The following is a 16380-nucleotide window of genomic DNA, read 5'->3' as shown; positions in this document are numbered from 1 at the left end:
GGGGGAAGGCTGCTCAGCCTGTGTGCAAGTGCCAGCTCCAGTCCAGCTCTTGATCAGCAAACTAAGCTGATGACTAAGTCTAAGACTGTGTCACGGCTATTTTTAGTAAAAGTCACGGTCAGGCCATGGGCAATAAAGAAAAAGATCATGGAAGCCCGTGACCTGTCCCTGACTTCTACTAAAAATATCCATGACAAAATGGGGAGTGGCTGGGCAGCTGTGGGGACTAGCAGGAAGCTCCGGCTATTCCCCCAGGGGCTCAGAGCTCCAGGGTCCCCCTCTGCCTGCAGCTCCGAGGAGCAGGGTCCCCCATGACTTCAGCCCTCAGTGGCTGGGAGCTGCAGGGAACCCCCGCTGCCTGCAGCAGCCAGGAAATACAGAGATCCCTGACGGACACCACAGCACTGGGCTATGGTGTACCCCGCCACTCCCAGTGGCCAGGAGCCGTCCTGGGGTCTCTCTGCCGCCCACAGCAGCCTGGAGCTGCTCTCAGAAACGCAGGGGGTCCCGCTGCCTTGTGCTGGTCCCCTGTAGCTCCAAGCTGTCGCAGGCTGAAATCACAGAGGTGTCATGGATTTGTACCCCCAGAGAATCGGCCTTAGATAAGCTATAATCCTCCTGTTGCTGGCCTGAGTTCACCAGCCAGGTCCTGAGTGTTAGCTTAGGCGAAGCTCTTCTGAGAAAGAGAGAGACCGGAGATAGCTCCAGGTGACAGACAGTTCATTATTTCTCCATTTTCCCCTCATTTTTATTCATGAATCTTCACATTTGTGTCTCATCTTTGCCGTTGCTGGTTTTTAAAAATAACATTTAACTAGATTTCCTCAGAAGGAAACAAAACCAGAAAACAGAATAAAGAGCAGGAGGAGGCAAATGAAATCAGTGGGCAGCTATTTAAAGAGTCAGTCATGCCTCATGGAAACTCTGAAACACATTCCATCTAGCGACAAGTCTGCTGCTCCAGCCCAGGCCAGGCATTTCTTTTCCCTGGGTCCCCCAGAACGAGGGCACTGGCATGGAAAGACTCTGGCTCTTGAGAATTCATCCGCTCCTGCTGCTCATTCCCGGTAGGGTGGATAAGTCTGAATCATTTCCCCCGCGCCCGGACGGGATGTCGCTGGCAGAGTGGCGGTTCGCGTGTGGGAGATGGGAGCCCGGCGGCTCAGCGAAAGGAGCACAGACGCGCCTACTGACCACGCGTGAGGCAAAAGCAGGAGCTAGGGCAGACCTGCCACAGGTCACATGCATCGCGCATGGCACCCGCATGGTGAGCAGTTCTGTGAGGCCTGGCCACATCTCTGGGAGAGAGTCAGAGATGCCCTTTGCGGCACAGTTCCTGGTTGCCCAGGCTTCGGGGCACTGAGCTGCAAGCCAGGAGACAAGGAGCCTCGCTTCCTGTACGCTGCCAATAGCTCTACCCCTCTCACAACCCACATTCTCCCCTAAGCCCCAGGGCTCCTCACCTTAGGAGGCCACAGTCGCGCATGCCCTTTGCAGACGAGGTCACCTCAGGCAGCACTGGAAACAGCCTGCGCTGCTTCTGTGACAGAGGCAAGTCCTACATGTTTCACCACAGTGACTTTTTCAAATGCACGTCCCAGGTGCTGTGCTTGGCTACCCTGAACTACCGGAGCACACGGCATTCCTCGGGCCAGGAACTAGCCACTGGCAAAATCTGTCAGGTTTCTGCAGACAGGTCTGCTTAGAGGACAACAGTGTACTTTTAGAGCCCTGGAAATCTGCCGATATTTGCACATGAGGCTATCCACAGCTCATTTTGCGGATGCGGATACAAATGTTCTATCTAGAACCCTGAACATTGGTGGGTATCCATTTTACATGGATATCCGCATCTGCAGTTGTCAGTGTGGATATCTACGGCTCATTTTTGCGGATGAGGATACAAATTTTGCATCTGCACAGGGCTCTACCTACTTCACCTCCAAATGCACAAATCAAAGAATTCTGTACTGAACTGAGTTCAAACCCTGCTAGCAATCCTTTTGGAGATAACAGCATGTGTCATGGAATTAAGGACAATATTGGTTCTGTCCCGATGAGCTCTGCAAGGTAGGAACCTGCCCCAATACAGACCTGCTATGGGGGGGGGGGGGACTTCCTGTCACTGTTCCCTAGCAGATGGGCAGCAGTGGGGTCCCTTGGTTAGAGGTGGAAGCATGGCAAGAACGCACTTAAGGAGCCATTGGGAAAAGGCAAAGGCTGGATCTACTTGGAGTTTGCTATCTCCTCCCCTCCTTCCCCCCAAAACCCATACTTGTACCATCAAAACAGAAAACAAGTACAGCTGTTCCTAAGCTCATCAAACACACCCAAGACCTTGAAGCAAAAAGCAAAATCCAACATCTGGATCCCACCAGACCCAGCCAATTTTGGCTCCAACTCCCTAAAATCCAGTATCTGTATAAAGAATGAGTCAAGTCACTGCTGTGCACCCAAAAACTCTGAACCCCAATGCTTCCTGGGGCAACAGTGCTGCAAACTTCTGGCCCCATGGGTTCTTTGCTAGGAGACCCTCTGAAGTCTGCAGAAAGAGCAGATGAGTTTGGTGGCAGTGGGCTGGGGCCTGGAAGCCATGACTCCACTGAAACTGAAATCTAGTTTGCATGGTAAACTTTATACACCCTATGTACAAAGTTTACCATGAGCTTGAAAACAGCATGTGCTGAGCTCATAGAGTTTGCCACATTAATTGGTGCACGTGTGCCCTTGAAAACTCCAAACCTGACTGTCCTGTCTTGAACCTTGTGTTGTTATTTACACCTGAGCAGCGTGGTCGTAAAATGCCACCAGATTCCCCCGTCTATCACATCAGCGGTGGCATTTTACACCTATCCAGTTGTTGGTGATTACACAAGCAGCAAAGCCACAGACAGTGACGCCCTCAGTGTGCAGGATACACACATTTTTGGGGGTGTGGGTAAAGGCTGACTCTTGCTAACTGTTTTCTTCCAGTCAAGAGCTGTTGAATGATTTTTCTCAAGCTCTCCAAAGTAATAGTGCCCAAGTGCAGCAGAGTGGTGTGCAGCTGAAATCAAGGGGTTAGAAAGGAAACATTTAAGCAGCTTTAGATTGGTTACCACTGAGCCCACTAGAGAAAAAAGCTTCTCTGAATGTTTCCATCCGACGTCGGTAGCTCTACCCAGTCAAAAGACTCCCCTGCTCATTCCGTTCTGCCTCCCTGGGAGTGGACTCAGCCTAGGACAGCAAATAACCTTCCCTCAGCCTATTGCACAAGGAAAGCTTGCTCCCCCGGCGGCGCCTATGGAAAACTTTCCATACACAGAAATGGCTCAGCATGCTGAGAACAGAGCTAAATTCAAGCACTCAACATAATCCCCGTCCCGTTAACATGCACACTCCCTGGTACACATGGCTTTCTTTGACTCATGTTGAAAGGCTCACCTGACACAGGGCTGTAATTAGAACAAGGCGGGATAAAAATCTCCTTTGGAGAACTACAATGATTATATTGACTGAGCTCCTGGGTGGCTGCCAAGAGCGAGCATGGGGAAAGACCAGCTGGTGAATTCAATTTGTGCATCACAACTGACAAGGTAGTTTCTTCAGGGGAATGGAGCCAAGAGGAGAGAGCCCAGGTGAGAAATCGGTCCTGCCAACAGCCCCAGATTAATAAACGAAAGGTGGGAAGAACCCAGCAAGAGCAATGGGTGAAACAGAAGAACAGAAGAAACACTGCCCCAGAAGCTGACAGGGGCCCTTCTGACTTCAAATCCCAGCAGAGCAGTAAGGACCTGCTAACAAGCAGCCTTTTAAAAGTCAGAGACGTGGGTGTTTAATGTAGATTTTAAATACATCACTTGCCTTTCCAGATTTTTGTTTAAGGTTTGAGCCTGTTGCCCAGAAACGGAAAGCTTTAAAACAATCTAGAAATGCAGGTCAACGCAGCATTCACCATGTACAGCCTTCATGTAGCCAGGCTATTAGGATGGCACTGCAGGACCCTGGACAATTAGAGGAGACAGTCTATTTTATTGCAAAAGGGTGTGACAAAGAACCACAGGAATTCACCAGTGACATACTCCAGGGAGCTCCCAGGAGATCTACCGCCAACTTGGTTTGGGTGATTTCCCAAACCCTGGGACTTCTCTGATTGCTGCTAGACCATCCATGCCAGAGACACACTTTGCGTGGCACTCAGGAAATATTTCCCAACACCACATTTGCTTTTGCCTTTGGAATACACATCAGGTATTTTCAAAACATTTTCTCAGAGGATTCTCCTCTTTGGCTCCCCTTAGAAGTTTGACACTTTGGCTGTGTCCAGACTACATGGCTCCATCGATGGAGCCATGTAGATTAGACAGATAGGCAAAGGCAAATGAAGCCGCGATTTAAATGATCGCAGCTTCATTTAAATTTACATGGCTGCCGCGCTGAGCCGACAAACAGCTGATCAGCTGTTTGTCCACTCAGCGCGCTAGTCTGGATGCTCCCCTGCCGACATCAAAGCCCTTTGTCGGCAGCCCCGTTATTCCTTGTGGGATGAGGTTTACCGGGGCTGCCGACAAAGGGCTTTGATGTCGGCAAGGGAGCATCCAGACTAGCGCGCTGAGCGGACAAACAGCTGATCAGCTGTTTGTCGGCTCAGCGCGGCAGCCATGTACATTTAAATGAAGCCGCGATCATTTAAATCGCAGCTTCATTTGCCTTTGCCAAAAAAACAAATCTACGTGGCTCCGTCGACGGAGCCATGTAGTTTAGACGTACCCTTTATGTATGGGTCTCAACAAAGATGCTAATTCTCTCACCCATTACAAAGATAGCTTCCCCAATTATCACCCCTAATGTCATTACCTCACAGACACTAACTTTCCCCCCTCATCCCCACTCTGTTCTAAAATGTGATTTGTCAGTTTTATATGTGTTCACTTTTTTTAAATTGTATCACTTTGGTATATATGGTCGTGCCAATTTTCTTCCACAAATTGATCTGAGGAAGTGGGTCTGGCCCACGAAAGCTCATCACCTAATAAACCATCTTGTTAGTCTTTAAAGTGCTACATAGTCCTGTCTTTTGTTTCACTTAGAAGTCTCAGTTAGCTAATCTCACACGCCCTGCAAACAGTGCTGGAGAAATGCTACCCTGTTCCATCAACAGCTCTGTATATTTTTCAAGCATAAACTCTAAACATTTCTAAGTTTGTTTGCCCAGTGGTTCTACCTCTCTCCTCAGTTTGCAGCCAGAAGAGAGAGATTTGCTTAAATGGGAAAACAGTCTGCAACCCCCATCCATTTTCTCTGCCACACATGCATCTCGGAAGTAGATTTGAACAGGCAGAGAAGGACAATTTGCGGGAGCTCCTTAGTAAAGTAGCAAGAATATAGCAGCAGCACCTCAGAGTATGCTACCGAGGTATATGCATCTGTCCTAAATAATCTATGTTAGTCTGATATTGGGGAATCACAGAGAAATCCACCTTGTAGATGAATATTAAAATAATCTATTAACAGTGCAACGGATTCAATCTCCTCCTCTTACAACATCCCTGCTTGGAGACGAATGTGATGTCAGCAGACTCCAGACACTCTCTGCAGAGGGAACTCTGGGAAAGCACTGCTGCAAGTGAGGGCATGAATGTAAAACTGCCACAACACAACTTTAGGGGGCTTGCAACTCCCCTGCTCTTTAGTGAGCTGATAATTCAATCAGGACTTTTCATTGTGATGCACAATTGGCGTTTCTCTACCAAGCCCTTTGATTTTACTCCTTGCCTTTTCTAAATAAAAATTTGAATGATGTTTGAGCTGGAGAAAGGAGACAGAGTGAAAGCCCTGGAGAAAGAGACTCTCTGTCCATAGAACGCTGCAGAAAATGAGAGCATGCATTCCCCTTGCTCCACCCCACCATTTGTCCCTCAAATCTCCCATAGGAAGCTTCTTTCTAAGGCTCAGTGGGATTCATTCTGCTCTGGGCCCCTCTGCTGAGGCCAGTGGGTGTCATTACGCAGGTGTTTTGAATTTTGAGATTGCCCATCACCCCCCCCCCCACACACACACACACACACATACTCCCTGATTCATTTCAGGCAGGCTACACTTTTACTCCTATTGGAGAGTTGGATTCTGACTGTGCAGTATATGCTATTTTATGAGAGAGAGAATTTAAAGTTTAACGAGAAGTCCTGTGGCACCTTATAGACTAACTGAAATAAAAAACAGGGCTATGTAGCACTTTAAAGACTAACAAGATGGTTTATTAGGTGATGAGCTTTCGTGGGCCAGACCCACTTCCTCAGATCAAATAGTGGAAGAAAATTGTCACAACCATATATACCAAAGGATACGATTAAAAAAATGAACACATATGAAAAGGACAAATCAAATTTCAGAACAGAAGGAGGATGGGGCGGGGGAGGTAAATGTCTGTGAGCTAATGATATTAGAGGTGTTCTGTTCTGAAATTTGATTTGTCCTTTTCATATGTGTTCATTTTTTAAATTGTATCCTTTGGTATATATGGTTGTGATAATTTTCTTCCACTATTTGATCTGAGATAGAAATGTAGCTGTGTTAGTCTGGGGTAGCTGAAGCAAAATGCAGGACAATGTAGCACTTTAAAGACTAACAAGATGGTTTATTAGATGATGAGCTTTCGTGGGCCAGACCCACTTCCTCAGATCAAATAGTGGAAGAAAATAGTCACAACCATATATACCAAAGATTTGATCTGAGGAAGTGGGTCTGGCCCACAAAAGCTCATCACCTATTAAACCATCTTGTTAGTCTTTAAAGTGATACACAGTCCTGTTTTTTGTTTCAGCTACACCAGACTAACACGGCTACATCTCTATCACTTATAGACTAACAGATGTATTGGAGCATAAGCTTTCGTGAGCAAAGACCCACTTCGTCAGATGCACCCGAGACGAAGTGGGTCTTTGCCCATGAAAGCTTATGCTCCAATAAATCTGTTAGTCTATAAGGTGCTACAGGACTTCTTGTTCTTGCAAATTCAGACTAACACAGCTACCCCTCTAATAATTTAAAGTTTCTATCTTACTGTGCTTGTGCAAACCCAACATACAAATTACACCTGCTTAGTCTAGGTTAAGTCTAGCAAGCTCTACTTAGGAGGAGCCCTAAAATGCACTAATACTTGTCAGGACAAAAGGGACAAGACCCATAAAGGAAGGGCTACTAGGAAGTCCAGACGCCTGGTTTCCAAATGACAAAGGCTAAGAGTGTCACCGCCTGTTGACAACGGTGATGTTCAAATAGATGAAGTAAGTGCTCGGGCCACCTATCAGTGGTAAAGCAGATTCAAATTCTATCGCTCACATTGCAAGTCAATTGCCTCAACCATTTTCACTTGGCGGAGTTTAACTGGGAAGAGACTCTTTTGTGGTAACTCTGCAGTAAGTTCCAATTCTCAAAAGGAGACAGAATGTGAAAAATACAGCCAGTCCTGTCCACCAACTCTGGATCTAGAACACACAGCCCCACGTTTGCATGCAGCAGTTCAGGCCCCCCCCCCCGCATTTCAGAACACACCTTTGGCTGCATCATGGGTGCTATTCATTTTCATTGAGATGGATTAGGAATTTAAATCATTAAAGCTCATTTGCACAAACGTAATGAGCTTTTTAAACTGCCTCATTTTATGCGGATGTGGAGGTATTAATCTGCAATGAAATATTTGAAAGAATCAAATGCCCAACAGGTTAGCCCGCTCAAAGGCCCTTTGCCCCAGTATTTTAGCAAACTTCTGCTACCCACTGGCACTGCATTCACCTTGCACCTATCTTCCCGGCTGGGGTTTGGAAAGTCGGTCTGATCAGTGCAGAACCTTGCTGAAGGTGTTGCATGTTGTAGTCAGATGACAGCACTGCCATTATTTGACACTTGCTTTCTTCTCCCCCTCAAAAAACAACACACCAGCCAATCCAGATTGATGGCTCCCAAGCTGACAGTGCTACCCTGAGCCACCCGTGACAGTCCCGGGCAGGACTCCTCCAGGACATCAGTTACACAAGCACTTGAATTAACATTTCAAATTGCCGTTTATTTCTTTGCCAGCATTGGAGCTTGGGCTCCCTGGCGAAGGCTCAAGAGAAACAAGCCCTTCATGTCCTACCTCCAGCAACCCCTGGTTACTCATTTACAGTGACCTCATCAGGGAGACGTGCCCGAGTGTCACAACTGCCCTTAATTCACCGCTGCCCCCTCCCCCCATACACCTGACCACAGCAGATAAAAGGGGAAGAGCCCCTCCCTGAGCCTGCATCGCCCAGTCGGAAGCAATGAGGAGTTGGTTACCTGCATAGCCTCTGCTCCCCTGCCCCCGGCGCGGCAGCCTGCTCTCGCTCATGACGCTGCCTGGCGAGCGACAGGAACCCTGAGGCTCCGGGGGGTGCTCTGACGGGCTGCGAGAGAGCAGGCTGCTCTCAAGCTCCTTATTTGGGCAGTGATGTCAAGGGAAGTCGAGCGGGCAGCGCCTCCCCCTTTTCCATTCACTGCACATTGTTTCCTGTTGTCCCGCGGCGGCCCGGGGAATCCTTGGCCGGCTCCGGCGCCTTGCGCCACTGGCTCGCAGCGCGGCCCGGGCGAGCGCCTGGGCGCCTCTTCCTGCCCCGCGTGCACCCGGCCTCCCCCTGCCCCACTCCGGGGAACCGGCCTCGAGGCACCTGCAGCGGCGGGGAAGGCTCCGGCCGGGCTCGCGGGGGGCTCCGGCGCCAGGACGGGCTGTGGGGGACGCGCCCCTCCCGGGCCAGCCTGCAGCCTCCCCACGGGGCTCTGGCCGCCGGCTGCGCCCCCCTGGCCCGGGCTGGGCGCCTCCTTCCCTCCGCCAAAGGCGCTGCCGGGCCGGGCCAGGCGCCGATCCGCGTGTGCGGCTCCTGGCTCCCTCCCCGCCCGGGCCACCCCGGCGGGACCCTGCGACTCCGAGCCGCCTCCTGGAGCTTGCGGGGCCGGGCTGGCGAGGAGAGTCGGGACCAGGCGCGGGGCAGGAGCCGGGCGCTCCCCTGGGAAGGGGGGGCGGCCTCGTCTCTGCAGCGTTCACAGCACCCCCGGGACCCCCCTCCTCCAGGGTCCGCGCACAGGCCGCTCTCCAGCGTAGAGCCAGGCCCGGCCTCGCGGGGCCCAGGGCACACGGCTGTGATGGGAGCCCGCAGACGGTACCCGCTGTGATGGGCGCCCCCCCCCCCCCAGGGCCGGCAGGGCAGTTACGTTGATTGCATGGCAGTGCCACAGCGGGACTCGAACCGGAGCCTCAGTGCCCCCCCCCCCGTTGGTGCACCCGGACTCGCGCTCTGTTCAGCCAGTGCCCCCCCCCCCCCCCCGAACAGCCCAGGGACGGCTCCGCACGCAGGGCCCTCGCTCTAGCGCCGCTGCGAAGCACACGAGGCTGAGCCCGGGCCCCAGACTGCCCCCCCCCCCCGTGCTAAGGATCAGCCCGGGCGGGGGGACACGTCGGAAGCTGTGAACGTTCAGTCGCACGCGGAGCTCCTGGCTCCATTCATCGCAGGCAGCAGAGCCCCTCCCCCGCGGGTGACAGTAGCTGTAGCCGGCCCAGCTCACGTTAGCCACAGCCCGGGGAAAGGAGCCGGCTGCGAAGCGCAGTTTCACTCAGACTCTCCACGTGGAAGCTTTCACAAGGCCTGACACAGCAGTGCCACCCAATCAGCTTTTCCACTCAACTGCTGCGTGCATCTGGCGGTCACTGCACCCCACCCAGTAGCCTCCCCAGGAATTGAAATGGGGGGGGTCAGGGCCGATGAGGGGTGACACCATGAGGGTGATGGTGGGCTGTATGGCACCATAGTTCACAACTGAGGGGTGTTGGGGAAATTCAGGGGGGTATACACCCCCATGGGGGGTGTGGGGAAATCCCTGACTCCGCCCACAGAGAGAGCTGGGGGATGCCGGTGTGTCTGACCCCACACACTAAACTGAATGGGCAGTGCCTAGGCTGTCCTAAGCAGAGCGGCACAGCCTGGGACAGCGTCAAAGCTCCTCTATTGCTGAGCTTTCTGGTAACTCAGAAATACTGCCACAGCACAAGCCTCCTTCCAAGCGTTCTGCCAAGACCAGGAGTTCTCAGGGTTTCTGTCTGGGTTCCGCTGTCCTACTATCCTAGTTCTCTCTGCCCTGTATATTCTAGATGGAGCTAACGGGACCTCCACGCCAGCAGGACTCAGCCACAAACACCCGGAATCTTAACATCAACTTTTAGCACCCAGAGCAATTCACCAGAAGAGCCCTGGCTTCCTGTACAGCAGTGGTCACCAACCAGTCGATCGGGATCTACAGTCCATCTCGGGGCCTCTGACAGGTGATCCCGACTGGTTTGACAGGGAGGCTGTCAGGTGCCAGCACTTCAGCTGCCCCTCCCCCCACTGCGCATAGCCGCAGAGCTGCCCTCTGGGATCCTCCTGCTTGATGTGCAGGGTGGGGGAGACAGAAGCAGGGGGCTGATGTCACCCTGTGAAGATGGGATATGGGGAGGGGGAACAGAATGAGTTGGGCAGGGCCTCAGCAAAGGAACAGGGCAGGCTCAGGCCCTTAACTCAATTAAGTTTTGTTTTTCTTTATTTAAGTCATAGCTCTGGGCTGGGGAGGAGGGGCTCAGTCTGTAGGAGTATCCCAGCCCTCTCTCACCACAGCACTTTGGGGCCTGCTGAGAAGCATCTCTCCATCACCACTTTGGCTCTAGCAGGCACAGCAAAGGGAGGAGAGCATGTTCCCTGGCTGGGGCAGGTCCAGGTGCAGAGGCCCCTGGCACTCCCCCAGCCAGAGCAAGGAATGCAGCAAACGGGGCACTTTCCTCTCACTCCTTGATGAAGGGGATCAGCCAGCAATGTTCCCATACAAATCGTGGGGATAGGGAGCGCTTCGGCCCGAAAGGGCGCCTGGAGGTGGGAGGCTCGGAGCTGGGGCAGTCCTGAAATGCAAGGGTATGCCCCCAGCCAGCCCCTTTCATGCCCCTGGTGATTGTGTCTCTTTTACGTATGGTGTGATGAGAAGCAATCCTATTCTGGGCACATCTTATTTTCCTGGCACAACCAAACCTTTACCCTGCTTTAAGTTATGCTCAGAGGAAGCTGTATAGCAAGTTTGGTGGTCCTCGCTCTTCCCCTTTAGGAGGAATTCTTGAACAAATAGAGACACAGACAGAGAGACAGACACACAGACAAACTCAAATATATAGGAGGTAAGAGGCTCTGTGGGTGGATGTACAATAAACCCGCATTCAGAGGCCCACTGTAAAGTAGCTAATAGATTTTAAGAGGGAACTTGTAGAGGGGGCATTTGGCATTATACTTCACTTATCAGGAACCTGGGGGAGGCTCAGTCATTGCCGCCGGTGGCCACAGCCAAACAAAAAGGGTTACCTCTATCCGTCCAAGTGCAGACAAAAGGCTCCATTAGAAAGAAAGGACGTGGCTGCAATGAGACAAAATGATCAGCCCCGGGAGATCTGTATGGGGCGCTCCTGTGCCGCGTGGCCACAGCAATGGATTTCAGTGGGTGTTTTTACTGGCTCCCTTACACTGTCGGCTTTCCTAGCTGCTGGCTGCAATGTGTGGATTCAAGGCCTGAGATGGTCTCAGAGGACAAAGCAACACAATGTTGAGCTTTGAATTCAGGCAGCTGGGGGTAGGCAGAGTTTTGACAAACCACAAGAATAGCTTTGCATCGAAAACCGGATCTATACTTCAAGCTTTTGCCAGCATAGTAATGTTGGGCAGGGATAGGATTGTATTTTTTTACAATATTTCTCCATTGTGCAAAGTTATACTTGGGGACGAGGGGGCGGAAAGAGCTTTTGCTAGTATAAGCCATGTCCACCTTTATAACTACACTGGCAAGCTTTTTTTCTAATGTAAGCTAGGCCTAAGACAAACAGACACTATTTTATAAATAATTGCCAACTCTGCTCTCCCATCCCTTTTCAGAGATGTCAGAGAGGTCCTGACAGTGGAAAGAATGACTTTGATAGGCAGGTGGTAGGATATACTTTTCTGAGTAGACATCAATGGAGCAGTATTTCTCATTCAGTAAATAGAAAGCAGCTTCTCAGGAAAATTAATATTTGGAAATCTTCTACTAAATCCACACCCTGACCTCTCCTCAGCCTGGCACAGCAAATTCATTTCATCTCCAAAATGCTTCAACCACATCAGAAATGACAAAAGAGCAGCTAAATGTACAGTGGAGATGCATCCACTTTGTGTGTGTGCACGGACCAATTCCTCAGGGCTGCAACTCAGCTCCCCTCGTTCATGGCAAAAAGGAGGGCTAGCCACAAACGCGGGAATGTTCTCACATTTCACGTTACACACACGCAGGCACTCTCGCTCACCCCTCACTACATTCACACTTGATGAAAGCAGGTGCAGCTGCACTAACTTAGGAGAATTGCACCCAGTTACCCATACGCAAGCTGTGAATTTAACCCGTGTCTCATCAAAGATGGGAAGTGACAAAGCCTTTGCTGGGGTCATGCCACACCAACCAGAAAGATCCTAAAATAGCAAAGCCGGAAGGGCAGTGAAGTGTAAAATGTGACTTGGTGAATAATGGGCCTCAGTGAATATTTCCCCTACACCAACTCTAGCAGATCAGAATAATTCCATCAAAAGATTAGCTTGCCTATCTGCCAGACCTGGAAACCCCCCTGCCCCTCTCGGCAGCTGAACATCCAGCTTCTCACCAGTTAAAAAAATAAAAGAATAAAGGCTGCATCTGGAACTGAGCTGAGTTGTTGTGGTGTTTCTGCATGAGACAGAACAGAGCTCACGGCACTTCCTCATAGCAGAACCAGCCCCGCAGAGCCAAGAGGAGTAAGAACATATCTGGGCCTCTGAAGGTGGCAGACATGACTCGAAGACACAGAGGGCAGATGTAGGGAGCAGTTCCTGTTCGTACTCTAGCTACCCTTTAATATTTGCATATTCACAGAACAAACATGGTGCAATTCACATGAGCACTTTGAGAAATGTGAGGATACCTAACACAAGCAGATTTCAATCAGTTTGGTCTATCACTAACTCTAAGGCAGTGAGAAGAACAAATCAAGTGCATCCCTGTAATTGTGTAAGGTTCTCAGATACCATGATGAGGAATCTGGTAGAAATGGCTTGATTAGATTAGCTAAGTAAATAGACAATCCCTCTCTGAAGCACTCCCTCCTTCCTCTCACCTAGCACCTACAGAAAGGGGAGTCACTTGTTAGAAGTTCTCCCTGCAAGTTGACGGGAGGGGAGGAGATCACCTTGGTGCCTCTCTGGATGATACTGACAAACCATCTAACTGAGTGCACTTAACCCCAGTGCTAAGGAAAGACAGGTACTGACGTGAATTGCTTGCCTTTGGAATGTACCAGAGTACACCTGGCATCAGCTCTTTTCAAGACATTTCCCAGGAAGATACCATGCCAAGACCCTCTTTCACAGAACACATGCATGACTCCAAGCGGCTGTTAGCTGAACTCTGTGCCACATTGTCCATAAACACCGTATATTTTTCAGCGGAACAATGCAAACATTCTCAGAGTCATGCAATTCATACACATGTGTTTGCCCAGCAAATCTGTCTCTGTTCCTGGTTGGGAGAAAATGTTTTTGTTTAAATGGGGGGGAAATGGAAAATTCGCCAGTGATTCTCCTGTCTGCAAATCTCAATGCTACATGGGGTTTAGCAAAGGCTAAAGGCGAACAGTTTTGCGGGAGCCCTTAGGGAACCTCCTGGCAGTGGGGTACTGCCCTCCCAACAGGAAGGCTGACCACAGGCCCAATGGGGTTAAAATGACCACACTTGATTTCCCATTTGAAGGCTAGATTTTTCCCTCCTCAATTTAAGCATTTTCATTGGTTAATCAAAGTTGCCAGGAAGTACTGCCTCATACCCCTTCTGATTCCTGATTCCCTTGTCCTGGCCAGGATGTCTGCAAGTTGCCCACATGTTTGGAGACCTCGTGGAAGCTGTTTATAGAATGAAGGAAATTGTCCTGTAATTCTCTTGCTCTGAACCTTTCATTGTTTCATTGACTCTTGCGTTTTGATCCTGGCTCTTCCAATGACTTGCTGCACAACTTTTTGGGCATATCACATCACCCCTCTGCACTCTAGTCTTCCCATCTGCATGTTGGGTCTATTAATATCTCCTTGCTTCGTGAATATATAGGGTGACTTTGTGAAGTGTTGGATGACCCCACATTATAGTTCTGTGTTGAACAGGGAACTGGGAATCAGCATTGATGGCCTGTATTTTTAGCTTTGGAAGTTTGGGACCTCAGTGGTTGAAGGAAGGGAATAAGAATCAAGAGTAACATTTCCAAAACCGATAAGAAACTTGGGGCCCAGAGTGTTAATGGAATTTAGGAGATGAGATGCAGGGAGACACCTTGAGGGATTTTTCAAAATAATCAATAAAATCAATCGGAGTTAGGCACCGACGTGCTTTTGAAAATGCCACTATTTACATTTTAGGTGCCTAAATACCTTATGGCTGTATCTACACTGGCACCCTTTTCCGTAAAAGGGATGCTAATGAGACACTTCGGAATTGCAAATTCCGCGGGGGATTTAAATATCCCCCGCGGCATTTGCAAGAACATGGCTGCCGCTTTTTTCCGGTTTGGGGTTTTGCCAGAGAAAAGCACCAGTCTAGAGGGGATCTTGCGGAAAATAAGCCTACTTTCAAGTAGGAATAAGGGATCTTCTGGAAAAGGGCTTATTTTCCGCAAGATCCCGTCTAGACGGGCGCTTTTCTCCAGCAAAACCCCGAGCCGGAAAAAAGCGGCAGCCATGTTCATGCAAATGCTGTGGGGGATATTTAAATTTTGCAATTCCAAAGTGTCTCATTAGCATCCCTTTTACGGAAAAGGGTGCCAGTGTAGACACAGCCTTTAAGTCTGGCTCTAGGAAACTAAGGGCCAGATTCTCAAAGATATTTAGATACCAAACTTCCACTGATTTAAGTCACTGAGTTGCTTTGGAAAATTTTACTCTACTACTCCTGAGTTTATTCTCAGCTATAATGATTTCATGTCTTCTATCAGTACCTCAGTTTCTTCATCTGTAAAATGGGGCTTATCATGTTACTGATCTCCCAGGGCCATTGTGACACTTAGTTACCATGTGAAAATATTCAGGAGAGTCTCCAGTGTAAAAAAAAGTCATCCCTTCAAAGTATCATTACTATTCCAGCATTCACATGAAAGAAACTTCAGTCCTGCTAAGAACAGGCATGAGAAATCATGCTAATTTTAGACATAGCATCTGCTCAATGTTAAAGCTGTAACCTTTTGTTTTAAACATAATTATAATGATTTTTCGCTTGAAGTGACATTTCTCTGACAACATGCTGGGAGTAGAAATGACAGCAAATCATGTTTTTTGTAGTGGAATAACCAGTGGACACAAGTGCTATATTGCACCGAGAAGTGGTAATATCCAGCACTAGCTGCAATTTACTATGGCAAGAACTACTGGTAGGTAAAAAATTCAAGCTGCCATGCTTGCCGATTCAGATGCTTTTTGTCAGCAGTCTGGTGGGTCACAGTCACACGGCTGATTGAACTTCTATCCCCCACCTGGTTTCACTCAGTGCACTCCTTCCTGTGTCAGGCCTTGTGGATCCTGGGGTGAAAATGTGTGACCGTCCCATTCTTAGACTGGGCGCTGGATAGCAACCATGCTTACCTAGCTGGCCTGACATGGTTCAGCACATGCGGTTCCTACCTTAAGGAACCTGTGATCAGACTGATTACTACATACCATGTACCTCTGCCAGCATTCTTGCAAGCTAGGCACTATTTTAAGCGTTGGAACAAAGCATTGAGAGAGAAAAGATTTTAAAACAACGGTCTACACTCCAGCGGGTTTGCCCAGAGCCATGCTGTCCTGTGGTGCATACCAAAACAGGCCAAGCTTCTTTAGAAAGCCTAGCAAGTCCCTTCATCTTAGCCTGGCTTCCCAAAAGAACTCTGTGAACAGCTGTCCTCCTCTGGAGGCACAGGAGTGCTTTTTGATCTGCTGGGTTCAGGGCTTTCGCCTGCTTCTCAAAGCCAGCCCTGCCCACGTGCTGGAACTGTGAGCGATGATCCTGAAAGAGATTTGGACTCTTTTCTCTTAATAACTCTCAAGTGTACCCTGTGGGAAGGGAGAGGAGAGGTGGCTTTTCTTGAGCCATTTTCCTACAGTTCCTGCTTGTTTTCCTTACAACGCCCCTATTAAAATAAACCAACATATCAATACAATAAATGTTGCCATAACCAGGTCAACACAGGCCTGGTCTACAGTAGGATTTTAGTCTGAAATGAGTTCTCCTCCTCCCAGCCCCCGCCCCGGTTGGTGATGTGTCCACACTACCAAGCCCATTATTTCAGAATAAGGG

At 49.6% G+C, this 16380-nt stretch overlaps 1 protein-coding gene across 19 annotated transcripts in view; it reads right to left on the bottom strand.

Annotated features, from left to right (window-relative positions):
- HIVEP3 (HIVEP zinc finger 3) overlaps window positions 1-16380 on the bottom strand; it is a 399795-nt gene that overhangs the window by 149954 nt on the left and 233461 nt on the right. For 4 of the 19 annotated variants that reach the window (XM_075908756.1, XM_075908763.1, XM_075908762.1 and 1 more), the window contains exon 1: window positions 8299-9170. The exons of the other annotated variants lie outside the window; for them this stretch is intronic. The gene's annotated coding sequence lies outside the window, so the exon portion shown is untranslated. Of the gene's footprint in view, window positions 1-8298; window positions 9171-16380 lie in introns of those variants that run through there. 19 annotated transcript variants of the gene reach the window in all.

This window comes from Pelodiscus sinensis, chromosome 25 (assembly GCF_049634645.1).
Source record: "Pelodiscus sinensis isolate JC-2024 chromosome 25, ASM4963464v1, whole genome shotgun sequence".
NCBI classification, from domain to species: domain Eukaryota; kingdom Metazoa; phylum Chordata; order Testudines; family Trionychidae; genus Pelodiscus; species Pelodiscus sinensis.
Note: the sequence above shows the minus strand (reverse complement) of the source record. Positions and strands in the feature narration are given on the sequence as shown.